The sequence below is a fragment of the Dipodomys spectabilis genome, unplaced genomic scaffold (genome assembly GCF_019054845.1).
Source record: "Dipodomys spectabilis isolate Male_0828 unplaced genomic scaffold, ASM1905484v1 ptg000151l, whole genome shotgun sequence".
Classification (NCBI taxonomy): domain Eukaryota; kingdom Metazoa; phylum Chordata; class Mammalia; order Rodentia; family Heteromyidae; genus Dipodomys; species Dipodomys spectabilis.
In genome coordinates, this window is record NW_024870828.1 from 1,067,820 (window position 1) to 1,086,030 (window position 18,211).

Below are 18,211 nucleotides of genomic sequence, written 5' to 3' on the forward strand. Positions count from 1 at the left end.
CCTCAGCACCACATAAGCAAAAAATAAAAAGCCGGAAGTAGCGCTGTGACTCAAGTGGTAGAGTGCTAGCCTTGAGCTGAAGAGCTGAGGGACAGTGCCCAGGCCCAGAGTTCAGACCCCACGACCGGACCAAAAAAAAAAAAAAAGAAACCATGGCCAACGAAAAGGAGCTGGACCTAATATAATAATGTATTAGGCTGAAGTACATGTCTATTATAAGCTTTAAAGAGTGTCACCAGAAATTCAAAGCATTAGAGACAGAAGGAATGAGTAGTTAGCAGAGAATTTGTGGAAGTGCTGTGTCATAGAAGATGAGGCCAAGAAAATTAAATAGGAAAATATCAGGCTCAAGAAAGAGATTTTTGCTCTTCAGAAATAATTAAAGGACCACATGCTCTGATAGGGAATGCTGGGGAAAGGGAAAGAGCATTAGGAAGAAAAACAGAAGAGCTAAACAAACAGTTGAAAGATCTGTCACAAAAGTACACTGAAGTGGAAAACTAGAAAGAGAAACTACTAGAGTAAAAGCCCCAAAAGACTGCTGAGATCTTCACCATAAATATAATGCAGAAGCATCGTGTCCCAATGGAACAGATGGAGATGGGAAAAAATACCTCGCAATAGTACCTTTGTGAACTTAAGGGAGGAGCTGAAGAGCAAGCAAAGGTGTTGTGAGAAGGAGCAGCAGTTGTCCAGTCAAAGTAACTCTCCTGTAACCCTGCCATAACAGTTACAGGTTAAGGGGCACATTGAGAAGGACAGTGCGATCTTGAAAGCAAGTTTGAGAGAAAAGGAGGAGAATAAAATGGAAGAAGTCTCCAAGGTTCAGAGTACTGTACAGGAATTAAAGAAACTAGAGACCCTAAGATACAGGGAAATATCTGAGCTGATCAGGTAGCTTGGGAGATCACTCTATAAAACCAGTGGGGTCTCTAGAGCTACTAGTCGTTAAAATTAAAGGAAGAAGAAAAAACAGTTGTAATAAGTGTGCAAATGTTGACACTGAACTTGTGAAAAATGCACACAGGCTTAAGCTTTCTGTCAGTTTACGTGTAGATATGTGCACCCTGGTAAATTTCCCGAGGCCACTACCTAAAAATGTTCTGAAAACCAGTTGGGCCTTAACCTGACAATACTTTGTAAGGTGTGTAGGTAATTTCCAATAGGTAAATGCTGAAAAGCTGGAACCTGTGGAAAGAATTCATATGTGAGCAACCTCAGATGGTGAATTTGGGAAAGTGGACTTCACAGAGGTAAAGCCTGGAAAGTATGGGTATTGTTATCTATTAGTAATAGTGGACACTTTTTCAGGCTGAGCTGAGGCATGTAATAATTCCTTGATTTGGCTTACCCTTAGCTGTGGGGTCCAAAGATGGGCCTGCATTCATGGCCCAAGTTCTCAATTATTAACTAACACTCTAGGAATAAATTGGAAGTTACAATCCATTTATAGAACTGAGAGTTCAAAGCATTAGAAAGAATGAATATGCCCTCAAAGGAAACTAACTAAATTAAATACAGAGACTGTCCATGGCTAGGTGAGCCTCCTCCACTTTGCTCTCCTTCGAGCAAGATGTAGCCCTTATGTTAAAGGATTTAATCCCTTTGAAATACTTTAAGGTGGACCACCCCCTTTTGTTCCTAAATTTTGGAAGGCTATATTAACAGAAATGTCTAGCTACAATCTGTAGGCTTTACAACATATTCTTTTATGGACCAATCCTTTGGTAACCAAGGCCCACCGGCCACCTATGAAAAACTCCACCTAAAGGGGAGGGGCTAAGATTGCGATGGAACAGCAGGGAAACATCACAGCTCTCCCCAACGAAATACAGAGTTTGGATTTCAATGCTCCGTTTCTGCAAATGACCCACAAAAAAAAAAGGTGATTACTCAGAGAGATACAGGAAGTGAAAAAAGAAAGGGGAAAAACCTACACAGACAGATAGTAAAGTGGGAAGACCCTTCCCCAAGCCCTTGATGGTGATGGGGCTCCCTGCTGAGCAGCTTAAGTGGTGGAGCTTTGTGCCAGCTTGCTTAAGTGGCCTGACTCTGGACCCTCCTAGGACCACACACCCACAAACAACCCAAGGCTCACAGAAGGCTCCCCAGTTCCAGTGCCAACCCAGAGAATACAAACCAAAATCTCAGAAGAGCAGGCATGAAGATTCCCCTCACCCTCCCTGGCATGGTGCCTCTGCCTGGCTGGTGCAAGCACCCCAACCCAGTCAGGAGTAGCAGCAGCTGTCAGCAGTGGCGAATGACCCTTGACTCGCAGTGTGGCACCTCTGTCCTGCTGGTGTAAACAGCCTAGCCTAACCTGGAGGAGCAGCAGCAGCTGGCAGTAGTGGCAAACCACCCAGACTCTGGGCACAATGCCACTTGGCACTAGCCCACAGGAACAACCCAGACCAGCCCGGTGTGGCAGTGATAACTGGGATGGGGACAGCTGCAGTGAACAACTCCAGACCCATGGCAGCTTGTGTTTCTCCATACTGGCCCACATAAGCAGCCCAGCCCAGCCTGAAGCAACAGCACTGGTTAACACCTCACTCCTGGTAGGGTGGAGGGCCTCTCCAAACTGGCTTTCATAAGCAGCCCAGCCCAGCCCATGGTGGCAAAGGTGGTGAACAACCCCATACATGACGCAGGGAGTGGTGCTGAACAACCCCAGAAAAGCCTCATGAACTTTGCTGTCTGGTCTGGCTTTGAACCTGAATACACAGATCTGAGCCTCCTGAGTAGCTAAAATTACAGGCATATACACCAGCAGGGTCTAACTCTTGCCAACCCCTTCATTTTTTTCTACAATAGATCATTTCTTAGTTCATACAAGGAATTTAAGCAAATACAAGAAGATCGTCATAATACCTTGTATTCTATCTGACCATAGTAGAATCAAACTGGTTCTCAATAAATTAGAAAAAACTTAAACACATGGAAATTAAACTGAACTAAGTTGAACAATACATGGGTCACAGAAGAAGTTAAAGTAGAAATTAAAAAGTTCCTACAATTCAGTGAAAATGAAGAAACATCACAAAGAAACCTATGGGACCCAGCGAAAGCAGTCCTGAGGGGCAAATGTATTGCTCTCAGAGCACATATCAAGAAAACAGAGACCAAGTAAACAATCTTATGATACAACTAAAACTACTAGAGAAACAAGAAAAAAAATTGAACCTAAAGTTGCTAGACAGAAAGAGATAACCGAAATAAGATCTGAAATTAATGAGATACAGACTGAGAAAATTATAAATTAAATTAATAAAACAAAAACTGTTTTTAAGAAAAAAATCAATTAAGACTGATGGACCACTGGCAAGAGAAACTAACAAAATAAGAGAGGAGACCCAAATCAATATTATCAGAGATACCACAGGACAAATTACAACAAACATCCAAGACATCCAAACAATCATAAAGAAATAATTCCGGACTCTATTTACAAAGGAAGGAAAACCTAGCAGACATGGATGAATTTCTACAGAAATACAAATTGCTATCTCCCCTTTCCTTTTTGGACCTGCTTCTCCACCATGTATGGCTGTGGCAGCAGTTCGGTAAATAAATTTCTTTTCCTGCCTTAATAGTGTGTAGTATTCTCTTCATAGGCTACCGAATGAAACTTACCTATTTAATGTTCCTTACATATGATTCTGTAACTCAGATGGGGTTTTTGAGTTGGAAATGTTAGAATTTCCTAACCACTCCTTTTCTGTGACCTAAACTGCCTTGAGACACCACAGGATACTTTTCACCAATACCATTGCTGGCCTTCACATCCACATCCACACCACTTCTCTTCTCTGGTGAGTGAAACTACTCTCTACGGCTCTCTGTTGCTCAATCTCTGTTCAGATGTGGCACCATGCTAGAGAGTTCCTATAGCCTTAATCGGAAAGGCTCGTCACCTCTGAACCCGATGTTGCTTGGTTATGGGATCTTGGCCATTTCTCTCTAGACTGCTCTAGGGGAAGTAGGGACATCGCTTCTGCCTGGTCAGCTCTCCTTCTCTCACCAGACTGACTGGCCTACTCATTTAACGGGGTGCTAGGAGTCATGCCCGAGTCATGAAACCCCTCTGAAATGCCTCTTGTGCTCCCTGGATAGCCAGAGCACCTAATATTTTTATGCTGTTCTCAGATTTAGACAATTTTTGCCTCTGCAATGGTAAATGGTCCAAAGTCTGTTCACTTTCAGGATCTCTTTGCTCTCTGCTAATCATGTCCAACTTTCTATATCTCTCCATTTCTTTTCTACAACTATTTGTATTGTGCCATGAAGCGTGTGACATTGGCTGGGTCCAGGGGGCCCATTTTAGGTTCCCTCTAAAACTCTAGCCAAACTAGGCTTGATTTTTTGTTCAGGCTTTCTTTGCATTTTTTTTTTGAAATTTTCCATCTTGAGTTCGCCTTCTTGGTCAAATGGTGGGTGAAGGATTTGGCCCCCTCCAATCCTTACCCTTCCACCAAGCTTTCTTCTCCTCCGTCCATCTATTCAAATGTGCCTTGCTAACAAGTTGCTCTTTTCACAGACTCTGGTAACTGAGGCCCAACCATCTGATGTGCTTTGTTAGCAAAGATGTCTGAACATTGTTGTCTAAAATTTTAGGATTTTAGTTTTGCCTTTTTTGTTTTGTGTTGTTCAGGCTAGTACTGACCATGTCATTCTAAAATATTGGGCATATCTGTGCCCATTGTGTCATTGCAGAATATTTGGTCAATTCTTGATAAGGACCAGGTAAGCTCTACTTATTTTATTTGATCTTCTTGTTGCTTTAATTGGAAATAACAAAGGATTTTCGTGACAAAATTTGAAATTCAAATCCAGCCCTGGGTGAAAAATCCCTAAGACTCCATCTCACAACTAACCTGCAAAAAGCCAGGCTGGAAGGTTGGACTGAGCCTCTTATCTCCAACCAGAAAACACTGCAAGAGTTTCTGTAACTCAAAGTGGTAGAGTGCTAGCCTTGAGCAGAGGTACTCAAGGACAGTGCCCAGGAATTGAGTTCAAACCTCCTTTAATACCAACTGGGACAAACCATCCTACCAACGACACTTAGACTCAGCCAGTCTGCAGAACAAAGCAACATGGAAAAGAGTAAGAGGACATGATACCACATCAGCCACTTTGTGCTTGCCCTTTCAAAAGTAACTAGAGCAGGGAGGTCAATAGAAGTAAGAAGACTGCCCATCTAATGACCATACCTGTCTACCTTGTGCGATGTCTCCATACTTCGTCCAAGAGACTTGCCTCCTCCAGACTTCATCACAGGACTCATTGCCGAAGTGACAGCTGTTGCCTGCTGCCTTCTCCCAGAGGGGATCTCATTTCAACCTTTTACCCCTACTGTTGATACCCCTTGCAAACAGGAAATAGCCAGAGAGAATCTTCACCTTTTTTCATAATTATCAAAAGGCTGGAATGTAAGGTCTGAACAGGAACACCTCCCTCCTTCTTGGCTAAGTTTCTGCCCAATATCTGTTACATAGGTAACTAACAGACCTGGAAACAGTCACCTTCTCCTCCTGCTAGATCACATCCTGGGCCACCTCTGGTCACAAGCCTCCCATCTGACCTTAGGAGGGTCCCAGACCCTGAGGTCACATCGAGATCCAGTGTGTCTACACTTTTCCCCACCTGGCCAACTTCTTCCTTTCCCTAGTCTAGATAAGTTCTGGCCCAGAGGTGGTCGCCCCCTTCCTTTGAAGCCATGCTTCTCCACCACACATGGTGTGGGCAGCAGTTCAGTAAATAAACTTTTTTTCTGCCTGAAAAATAAGAAATACAAATTGCCCAAACAGAACCAAGAAGAAAGAAATCAATTAAACATGTTAATTTCCCTACAATGAGATAGTAGAAGTAACCAGAAATCTTCCAACAAGAAAAGCCCAGGACCTGATGGATTCACTACAGAATTCTATAAGACCTCAAGCTCTTCAGAGAAATAGAAACAGAGGGAGTAATCCCAAACTCATTCTATGAAGCTGATATCACATTCATCTCCAAACCAGGCAAAGACCCAACAAAAAAGAACTACACACCAATCTATTTGATTAAGACAGATACAAAGCTCCTCAATAAAATTGCAGCCAACAGAATCCAGAAACATTTCCAAAAAAAATCATACATTATGACCAAGTGGGTTTCATTCCAGAGATGCAGGGATGGTTTAACATATGTAAGTCAATAAATCTCGTCCATCACATCAACAGATCCAAGGTCAAGAACCACATGATTATCTCCATTGATGCAGAAAAGGCTTTTGATAAAAATTCAGCACTCATTTATGTTAAACGCTATGAAAAAAAAATAGGAATAGAGGGAATAGGAATAGAGGGAACATTTCATATCATAATAAAAATCTTACATGGCACATCAAAGGCCAATATTATACTTAATAGGGGAAAACTACAACCAATTCCCCTAAAAACAGGAACAAGGCAAGGATGCCCACTCTATCCACGCTTCTTCAATATAGTTCTGGAATTCTTAGACAGAGCAATAAGGCAAGAGAAAGACATTAAAGTGATCCACATAGGAGAGGAAGAAGATAAACTATCCCTTTTTGCAGATGGCATTATTTTATAAATAACCGATCCCTAAAGCTCCATCCCCAAACTCTTAGAGCTTATAAACCAATTTGGCAAAGTAGCAGGATACAAAATCAACCCACAGAAACCAATCGCTTTTCTGTATACTAACAATGTACAAATAGAAAGGGAAATCAAAGAAACAACCCCATTCACAATAACATCAAAATAAAAAGTGTCCAGGAGTTAACTTAACTAAAGATATAGAGGGTCTGTTTCATGAAAACTATAAAAGCCTAAAAAAAAAGAATCATAAAGATTACCAGGAAATGAGAAGAAATGGGAAAAAATATTTACCAGCAATATAAGAGACAAGCGTCTAATATCCATTATATTATAATATCCATTATTTTATATATGGTGAAGTCAAGAAACTAACCCTTCACAAACCTAACAAACCAATCTTGAAATGGTCAAGGAAGCTAAAGAGAAACTTATTAGAAGAGATAAAAACGGCAAAGAAATACATGAGGAAATGATCATCATCCCTGGCTGTAAGGGAAATGCAAATAAAAACAACTCTGAGATACCACCTTACCCCAGTCAGATTGGCCCACATTCTAAATTAAGCCAATGACAAGTGCTGGAAGGGATACAAAGAAAGAAACATTACTACATTGCTAGTGGGAATGTATACTAATACCACCACTTTGTAAAGCAGTCTGGAGGTACTTATGAAAGCTAAATATCGACCTGTCCTATGAACTGGCCATACCACTCCTAAGCATCTACTCTGAACAACAGAAACCAGTGTACATAGACATACACACCTCTATGATTGCTGCAGTACTGTTGACAATAGCCAAGATTTGGGAAAAACCCAGATAAGCCACAAATGATAAGTGAACCCAAAAAATGTGGAACCTATATACAATGGAATACCATGTAGCCATTAGAAAGGACAAAATGAAGGTATTTGCAGGGAAATGGATGGAACTAGACCAAATTATTTGAGTGACATAAGCCAAGAACAATGAGACAAACAGCATAGTGTCTACCTGATACATGGATGCTAAAGCCAAAATGCAAGAAGGTATGACAAAGTAAACAGGACTCGAGAAACAATGGACAGCCACTCATTTTGTTGTATCACCATTAATGACTCCATGTTCTTAACTATGTAGTCGGCAGAAATATGCACGCAATGGAGGGAAGCCAGGAGGAGGAACACAATAAGTGGAAAATGGAACAACATACAACAAAGGGGTCCATCAGCTACACTGGACATAGAAGAAAAATAACTAAGCAACCCAAACACAGTGATGGGAAGAGATGAATGAGAGGGAAAGAGGGCAAGAAGGAATAACCTACATTAAGCAAAAGGAAAAAAAAATGTAAATATCACCTGAGGTGGGAAAAATAATTTGGATTGTAAAAGCTCATAGAATTAACAAACTTTGGAATATGATAACAATAATTTGCCTTGTCAAGGTTAAAATGTGTTTGTGACTTTAAATAAGTATCACAATTCCACAATACTATGAAATATGTGAAATATATGTAATCACCTATCTCAATTTTTACAAAAAATTGTGAGAAGGGAAGGGTTAGGAGGAATGGGTGACAATGTTGTCAGACACCTTGTATTTGTGTACTGTTTTGTAGAATGGGAACTTCTTTGTACAACTATTTAAATATAATAATAATAAAAAGTGTTTAAAAATAAACATTAGGATGAAAATAAAAATTTCAAATATAAAATAAGTAATTAAATCCAGTTGGAAGGAAATTTTCTTTGAGGAGAGTAGTTTAGTTTATTCTATAGCATCTTACTTCAGAAATAAATGATAAAACTAGACCCCAGGTAAGTGAAATAAACTAAGAAATGGAGTTGAAAAAAGAAAATAAGAAACTCCACCCACTCTTTCTTGCCTGGACAGCTGGTGTGGGTAAAAATTCATCATGCTCCTGAATTGGAACCGAAGTGGCAAAGACCTTATTGGTGGTGCTAACTTCACTGTCGCCTATTGAATTAGCACGAAAACAGCATTGGATCCATCAGTCTCAAGTGGAATAGGTAGTGGACCAATATACAGAGAAGGTTGCAAGATGGACTGTTAAGGATAAGACTTACTAAGTGTTAATTAGTGCTAACTAGTGTGTTTTTATAATTTACTTGTTTTCTATTAAATTTACTTTTTAAGCCTGTTCATTGGGTGGAGAGAAGGGAATTTTTAGGATTTGGTTAGAAGGAATCAAGGATTTGATTGGACATGAAAAACATTGGGGGATATATGAAGCAGCATGGTCCTAATAATGAGCAGGGCCCACTAATCAATGTTGCCCCATGACCTGGCCCACTGGCGTGCATGTGGCATGCCACACAAGTGAGCAGGGCATGCTGCTGGAGGGGGTAAGATGTCATCCTCACATAATGAACTGTGAAGAATTGATTGGGGAACAAGCAGTTTGTGAAGTGATGGTTGAAAACTGTTAGGTAGGAAACCCACTGGAGTGATGGAGGGGTTCAACCTATATATAGGCTGCATGGTCAGAGCAAAGGAATTGGAGAAAATCAAGGAATGACCTGCAAGGAAGGAAGTTGTGAGACAGCAGGAGGGGAAAGACCTGGGAGAAGAGGAATTTGAGGGAGAGCAGGAGGGGAAGGAAGCCAATTGGCTACCAGTCCAGAGAAGTGTAGTGGAGAGGCCTAAAGAGAAGAAGGAAGTGATGGAAGGGAAAAAGGGAAATGAAGGAAAAGTCTATAAAGAAGGAGGGAATAAGGGAAAAGAAAAACTCTTACCTATTGAAGTTTGGAGCGTGGAGATGATAATTTGGGGGGTTGGTCTTTTGCAAACCAATTAACTATGCCTATTGGACATCTGAGGTTTGGTGGTTGGGGTTGGGCTGTCACTGAGTGTACAGCCCAGGACAAGGTAAATGGAGGCCCATTTCTAGTGTAAATAAAGTTATCGTCAATGTGCCTCATTGGATTGTCTTGTGTTTTATGCATCATAAGTGTGCAAGTTCACAAGTTAATAGGCTCAAAGGCCACGAGTTTTGTAAAATGTTATGAGGTCATAATAGGTTTGAAAAACCCAATGGAACAGTGATATCACAATGGCAATATGATGGCACAATATCAAGTGATAATAATATTTTGATGTTATACTTAGTTGGTGATGCTATAGTGGTGATGAGGTCACAGTAGGTTTACCATGTTACAATAGGTCACAATAGGTTTTTCTTTTAATTGTGAAAATACTGTAGAGAGGGGTTACAATTACAGGGTCAAGATAATGAGTACATTTCTTATCAAGCTTGTAGCCTCCTCCTTTGTTTCCCCTTTCCATCCCTTCCCATACTTACCTGGCAGGGGAAATACCACGATCACACAATAGGTTTATGAAGACAGTTATGATGACCGTTATGATGTCAGTTCCACCCAGGAGAAAGTCACCCAGCCCAGGCAGAAAAAACTCGGCCCACAGAGGAGTGACTTTCTTCACCAGGTAAACACAGCCAGAGACTGCCTCTCCCTACTACAGCCTAGACAAACAATTGAAATTCAGTAAACATAAACCCCGAGAAAAGCTCCAAGCTGGGCTCTGTGAGTGTCTCAGGAGTTAGCCCCTCAGGGAAAACTACTGTTTCCTGAAAAACCTCAACCCTACCCACAACCTAGCCTCATCACAGCATCTCCAAACTAGAGGAAACAGCCATCTTCCTCTTTTGTGATACTCCAAGCAGATCTCCCTCCCACTGAACTAGCCTGGGAGGAGGATCAAAAAACAGGCCTAACACAGAGCAGTTTCTGCCTGCCCAAACAGACAAGAAACCAATCAAGCCATAGGAAAACCAAACACCAAAAGCAGACCCGAGACTCTACCAAGAGACTTGTTATGGACACAGGGAGATACAGGGTCTTCCCATTCACCCCCCAAAAAAACAAAAAATCAAGGAACTCTTTTTTGAAACTTTTCTTAAATTTTTATTTTTTTTAAAGTGTTTTCTGTTAATCTTTTTTTCTCATAATTTTTATTTTTGTTGTGTGTATGTGTGTGTGTGTGTGTGTGTGTGTGTGTGTGTGTGTGTGTGTGTGTGTGTTAATCTCTTTTGAGCTTTTGGTCCTTTTTTATTGTTTTCATTTTTCTCTCTCTCTTTTAGGGATGACTTAATTACTGTTCTGCTCATCCCAAGATATATACCTGTCATCAAATATTAGACCTTATTCCCTATTGTGTACATACTTAATCCAGAAATTTATTACTAAATTCACAACCTCTTAGGCTTAACTTCTTTAAAAGCAGTATTATCGCTTTATACCTACATAATTATCAAGTAACTAATTTTAATATTTTTTATTTTTTTTGCTTTCTTGTTTCTTTCTATCCCTCCCCTCCTCTCATCCTATCCTTTTCTTCTCTCGGTAGCATTTCTTTAAACGTACATAATTTTTCAATGTCTCACTTCTTAAATTTAGTTTTTGTTTTTCCAATATGCTTTTTTTTTTAATTTTAATTTTTATTTTTTGTGACCATACAGTACAGAGGGGTTATAATTACATGGGCAAGATAATGAGTACATTTCTTATCAAGCATTGCAGCCTCCTCCTTTGTTTACCCTTCACATCCCTTCCAGGCTCCCCCCCAGACCCCCACCCAATCATCCCACCCCACCCCCCCAACCCGCAGCAAAGTTGAAAAGTTCGTTTTCGACATAACAACTTGTACTTCTCATTGTTGCAACAGGTCCACCTGTATCCTTAAACCACTTGTTTTCCCCCATCTCCTCCACAAATTATACCGACATGAAATATAGTGAAAGCAGTGGTTATTCTCTGGGGGAGGGACATACAAAGCAACAAAGAAATAATCTTATAAATGCCTTAGAAACAAATGCATGAAAGAAAAAAATTAATATATATATCTAAGGGTTCATTTTCCTAACATCACATTATCTGACCTTCTACTTGACTCATACACATACTAGATATTGGAAATAAGGGAAAACATGGGACCTATATTTCTTGGGGCTTGGCTTACTTCACTTAGTATAATTATTTCCAAGTCTTTCCATTTCCTAACAAATGGGACAATGTCATGGAATTCCATTGTGTATATATACCACATTTTCTTGATCCATTCATCTATTGCGGGGGATCTGGGTTGGTTCCAGATCTTAGCTATGGTAAATAATCCTGCAATAAACATAGTTGTGCTGGTAGCTTTAGTGTGGTCTTGTTTGTAAACATTTGGGTAAATGCCCAAAAGTGGGATGGCTGAGTCATAGGGGAGCTCTATGTGAAGTCTGTTGAGGAAACTCCATACTACTTTCCAAAGTGGTTGAACAAGTTTACACTCTCAACAACAAACATGTGAGGTTCCCTTCTGTCCACATCCCCTCCAGCATCTGTTGTTGTTAGAGTTCTTGATTTTTGCCATTCTAACTGGAGTGAGGTGGTATCTCAATGTTGTATTGATTTGCATTTTTTCATGGCTAGGGACGTTGAGCATTTCTTCATGTGTCTATTGGCCATCTTCCTTTCCTCTTCAGAGAAGTTTCTCATTAAGTCTTTAGCCCACTTATTTCATGGGCAGTTGTTTCTTTGAGGATTTGTTGTTGGGGGATTTAATTTTTTGAGTTCCAAGTATATTTTAGTTATGACACCCTTGCTGTTGTATGGATAGTGAAGATCTCCAAATCCGTGGGCTTTCTATTGATCTTGCTAGCTATGTCCTTTGCCATGCAGAAGCTCTGCAACTTCATGCAATTCCATTTGTCCAAACTTTCTTTGATTTGCTGTTTCTGGGTCTCTATTAAGAAAATTTCGGCCTGTGCCAAGGAGACCTAGGGTCTCTCCTATTCCATCCTGTAATGTTTTCATATTGTCTGCTTTGGTTCTGAGGTCTTTGATCCATTTGGAGTTGATTCTGGTGCAGAGTGATATGTAAGGATCTAGCTTTAGTTTTCTACAAGTAGTTAACCAATTTTGCCAGCACCATTTACTGAAGAGGCTGTCTTTCTTCCATTCTATTTTTTTAGCTCCCCTATCGATGACTAGATGCCTATAGGTCTTTAGGTTTATTTCTGGGTTTTCAATTCTATTCCATTGGTCCTGAGGTCTGTTCTTATGTCAGTACCAAGCTGTTTTGATTACTATGGCTTTATAGTAGAGTTTGAAATTTGGTATTGATGTTTCTCCAGCAGTGTTCTTTCCGTTGTGGAGCGTTTTTAGTATTCGGGGACTTTTATTGTTCCGTATGAATTTTTTGGATTGCCTCTTCTATTTCCTTGAAGAATAAGGTAGGAATTTTGATAAGTACTGCGTTAAATTTGTAGATAGCCTTGGGAAGTATTGCCATTTTCACGATGTTAATCTTTACAATCCAGGAGCATGGGAGGTTTTCCAATTTTCTAAGTTGCGTTTTGATTTCCTTTTTCAAGATTTTAAAGTTTTCATCATACAGGTCCTTCACTTCTTTGGTTAAGTTAATTCCTAGGTACTTTTTTTTGGACCTATTACAAATGGAGTTGCTTTCCTAATTTCAGCCACACTTATCTCATTGTTGGCATACAGAAAAGCCATTGATTTTGGGGGGTTAATTTTATACCCTCCTACTTTGCCAAAGTTTTGAATCAGCTTGAGTAATTTGGGAGTGGAGTCTATGGGATTCTTTAAATACAAGATCATGTCATCTGCAAAGAGGGAGAGTTTTATTTCTTCTTTCCCTATTTGGATCCACTTTATGTTTGAATCTTGTCTTATTGCTGTAGCTAGGCATTCTAATACTAGATTGAAGAGAAGTGGAGAGAGTGGACATCCTTGCCTTATTGCTGAGTTAAGAGGAAATGGCTTTAGTTTTTCACCATTAAGTATAATGCTGGCTGTAGGTTTGTCATATACAGCCTTTATTGTATTGAGGAATGTTCCATGGATTCCTAATTTTTCCAAAGCCTTCATCATAAAGGGGTGTTGGATCTTGTCGAATGCTTTTTCTGCATCTATTGAGATAACCATGTGGTTCTTATTCTTGCTCCTGTTGATGAGATGAATAATAATAATTGATTTGCGTATATTGAACCAGGTTTGCATCCCTGAAATGAATCTTGTTTGATCGTGGTGTATGAGTTTTTGGATGAATTTTTGAAGTCGATTGGGTAAAATTTTGTTGAGAACTTTTGCATCAATGTTCATCAAAGAAATAGGTCTATAGTTTTCTTTCTTTGATGAGTCCCTGCCTGGTTTGGGATGAGGGTAATGATGGCTTCATAGAATGTGTTCGGTAGTGTACTTTCTCTTTCAATTTCATTGAAGAGTTGAAGGACTATTACTGTGAGCTCTGTTTGAAGGCCTTGTAAAATTCCGCTGTAAAACCATCTGGTCCTGGACTTTTATTAGCTGGGAGGTCTTTTATTTCTGTTTCTATTTCAATGCTTGATATGGGCCTGTTCAGATGGTTTAACTCATATTGGTTGAGTTTTCGCATCTCAATATTTGCTAGGAAAAAGTCCATTTCTGTCAAGTTCTCAAACTTATTAGCATAAAATTCTGAGAAGTATTCCCTTATAATGTTCTGAATCTTGGTTTTTATTCTTGGTGATGTTTCTATTCTCATCTCTGAGTTTATTTGCTTGGGTGTGTTCTCTTCTTTTTCTAATAAGATTTGCTAAGGGTCTATCAATTTTGTTAAGTTTTTCGAAGAAACAACTCTTAGTTTTGTTGATTCTTTCTATAGTTTTTTTTGGATTCTAATTCATTTAATTCTGATTTAATTTTAATTATTTTTTTCCATCTACTGGATTGGGGTTTATCTTGATGCTCTTTTTCAAGGAGGTTTAGATGTGTCATTAAATTGTTGGTTTCAGATCTCTCCTATTCATTGATGTAGAAGCTCAGAGCTATAAACTTGCCTCTGAGTACTTCCTTTGCTCTGTCCCAGACGAGCAGGTAATTTGTGTGTTCATTTTTGTTGAATAGCATTAACATTAGTATTTCCTTTCTAATCTCTTCCATGACCCACTCGTGATTCAACAGTGTGTTGTTCAGCTTCCATGTGTTACCGGACTTTCTTTGGTGGCTTTTGATATTGAGTTCTAATTTTATTCCCTTGTGGTCAGAGAAAATGCAAGGTATAACTTCAATGTTTCTGAATTTAGACAAGTTTGCTTTGTGGCCTGAAATGTGGTCTATTTTAGAAAATGTTCCATGTGCTGCTGAGAAAAACGCGTATTCTGATGCTTCTGGGTAAAATGTTCGGTAGATGTCTGTTAAATCTAGTTTATCTATACAGCTGTTTAGATCTGCGGTTTATCTGTTGAGTTTTTGCCAAGTTGATCTATCTAGTGGGGAGAGTGGTGTGTTAAAATCCCCAACAATTAATGTCTTTGGATCTTTGTGGGATTTGAGGGAAAGTGGTGTTTCTTGGATAAATTTGGGTGCTCCGTTGTTTGGAGAATAGATATTTAGAATTGTAATATCCTCCTGAAGGAGAGATCCCTTAATTAGTATGTAGCGACCTTCTTTATCTCTTCTCACAAATTTTAATTTGAAGTCTATTTTATCTGATATTAGGATTGCAACTCCCGCCTGTTGATGGAGGCCATTTGCTTGGGAGATTTTGCTCCAGCCTTTAACATTGAAAATGTGTTTCTTTTTATGGGCAAGATGTGACTCATGAAGCCAGTAGATAGAAGGATCTTGTTTTTTAATCCAACTAGACAGTCTATGTCACTTATTTGGAGAGGTAAGTCCACTAATGTTGATAGATAGGACTGAGAGGTACTTGGGAATTCCTGCCATGTTATCTACCTTCTTGGGGGCTGTGAAAACTGGGTTCTTCCTATGATTCTTGGATTCTCAGTTTGGGTGCAGTTTCTTGGCCTTTATTGTGGTCTTGTTGGTTTTCTATGTGTAGGATATCTTTAAGAATCTTTTGTAGGGCTGGTTTGGTGGAGATGTATTGTTTCAATTTTTCTTTGCTATGGAAGGTTTTTATTTGGCCCGCAGTTATGAAGGAGAGTTTAGCTGGATAAAGTATTCTTGGTTGATAGTTGCTTGATTTTAGGGCATGGCATACATCATTCCAGACTCTTCTTGCTTTGATTGTCTCTGCTGAGAAATCTGAGGGGATTCTAATGGTTTTCCTTTATAGGTGATTAATCTTTTCTACTTGACAGCTTTAAGGATTTTTTTCCTTGGTCTTGGTTGATCCTGTGTGAATTATAATGTGAAGGAGGGATGTCCTATTCTGGTCTGGTCTATTTGGAGTTCTATAAGCTTCTTGTATCTGAATAGGCCTATCTTTTTGCATGTTTGGAAAGTTCTCTGCTAGGATCCTGTTACGCAAATTTCCTAGATCATTAACTTCTGTTTCTAGATATTCCTCTACACCCATTATCCTTAGATTAGGCCTTCTAATGGTGTCTTCTAAGTGTTGGATAGATCTATCATATTTCTTGAACTTGTCTTGGATGGTTCTATGTTCTTTCTCTAAAATATCTAGGCTGTCTTCAATCCCCGAGATTCGATCTTCTGCATGGTCTAACCTGCTGTCCAGAGTTTCTACTTTGTTTTTTATTTCTTTTGCTTCTAATTGGTCAGCTTTGATGGCTTCAAATTCTTTGTTGAAGCTTTGTTTTAGATCTTATATTAACTTCCTTACTTCCTTAATTTGGTGTTCAGTGTTTATTCTCAATTCACTTAGTTGATTGGTTATGGTTTCCTTGGACTCCCATTCCTTCTGTTGGATTCCATTCAGCATTCCCTTTGTGGTCTCCCTGACTTCCTTAGCTCTTTGTTAATGGATCCCATGAATGCCTTTGGTGATCTTTTTGTATTCTCATCCTGCTCTCTCAATTCCTGTCTTACTCTTTGCTTAGCTTCTTCCCGCTCCCGTTCATGCCATTCCTGTAGTTATCTTTGAGTGTTCTCAGCCTGTTCACACCATTCCTGCCTTTGTCTTTGAGTATTCTCAATCTGCTCACACAAATCCTGTATTAGGTTTTTGTGTAGCTTCCTCATGCTCATGATATTCCTGTATAAACCTTTGGATTTCCTCCTCTCTCTCCCTCTCACGCTCATACAGAGTGCTTTGTATGTTTTCAATCTTTTCATTTATCATGTTTGCCATCAGTGTTTGTAGAGCTATTTGAGAACTCTCCTCTAGATTATTCATTATATGTTTTTTCCCCTGATTATCAAGAGTGGGGGTTGAGATACGCGGACTTGCCATTTTTCTTGTGTTTTTCCCGCTTACTCTGCCCATTTGGGATGAAAATAGCACCAGTTTTGTGCTAGAACACTTTCTTAAGGCATGCATCATCCAAAGTATGAATTTGCACTGTCAATTGTCTACAGATACAATCTAGTTCAACAGATACATCTATTCAACATCAAACAACTGTATATTAATGGGCTACGAATCGCAAAGGAGATTTTGGAAAACCAGAAATTGTTAGGGTTAGGGAGAGAAGTGGGTAAAAAATAGGAATAGAGTGAATTGGGAAGGCACTGGGAGAGTTAACTAAGTCCTAATCTCAAAGCAAGAAATAGGGTTTTTAGGATGAAAGTAGAGAGAGAGAAAAAAAGAAGAAAGAGAAAGGGAAAAGAGACCAGAAAAAAATAGAAAAGTAAAAATTAACAATATTGTGCAGAAACGAAAAAAAAAATCTATCTAGAGAAGAACGTGAATATAATGAGAGAAGGGGAGGGGTATAAAGGAGATGTATAAAGGAGATGTATAAAGGAAAAACTTAAAAATAAAAATGCTTAAAATATTATATAGGAATAAAGATGTAGTACTGCTATTAAGGAATTTATGTCTCAGAGATTTTGAATTGAGTAATAAATTTGTGGATTAAGTGTGTACACAAATGGGGATAGGGTCTAATAGTCAACTTCGGGTTTATCTAAGGATGTGCAGGACAACAAGTAAGTCACATAAAGAAGAACGAAACAGAAGAAAACTTGAAAAGGATGAGAAAGGAAGAAAAAAAGATCAGACATTCAGTCGAGCTAAACAAAAAACAAAAAGATAATTAAAAAAAAGGAGAAAGAATACAAAAAATAGAAAGAAAAACGCATACACACATGTATCCCTAAAATAAAAATTATAAGAGAAAAAAAAGTTACTGGAAAACAATTTTTTTCAAAAAAGGTAAAACTTAAAGATTAAAAGAAGTATAAAAAAAGTTGTTTGATTTTTTGGGTGGGGTAGGAAAAATCCTGTGTCTCCCTTGTGTCTGTAACCAGCCTCTTGTTGGAATTCTCTGGACTGCTTGTGGTCCTGTGGCTTGGTTGGTTTCTTAAGTCAGTTTGTTGGAACAGGCAGAAAAATGCTCTGCTTTCACCCAGGATTTTGCCATCCTCCTCCAAGGCTAGTTCAATAGGAGGCAGATCTGCTTTGAGTATCACAAAAGAGGGAGATGCTGTGATGAGGCTAGGTTCTTGGTAGAGTTGAGGTCTTTCAGCAAACAGTAGCTCTTCCCTGAGGGGCGAGTTTGTGAGAAACAGAGCCCAGACTGGAGCCTTTCTCAGGGTTTCTGTTTACGGAATTTCAATTGATTGTCGAGACTGCTAAAGGGAGGGGCAGCCTCTGGCTCTGATTACCCAGTGAAGAAAGCCACTCCTAGGGCTGGCGCCCCAGCTGGGTGACTTTTCCCTGGGTGGAGCT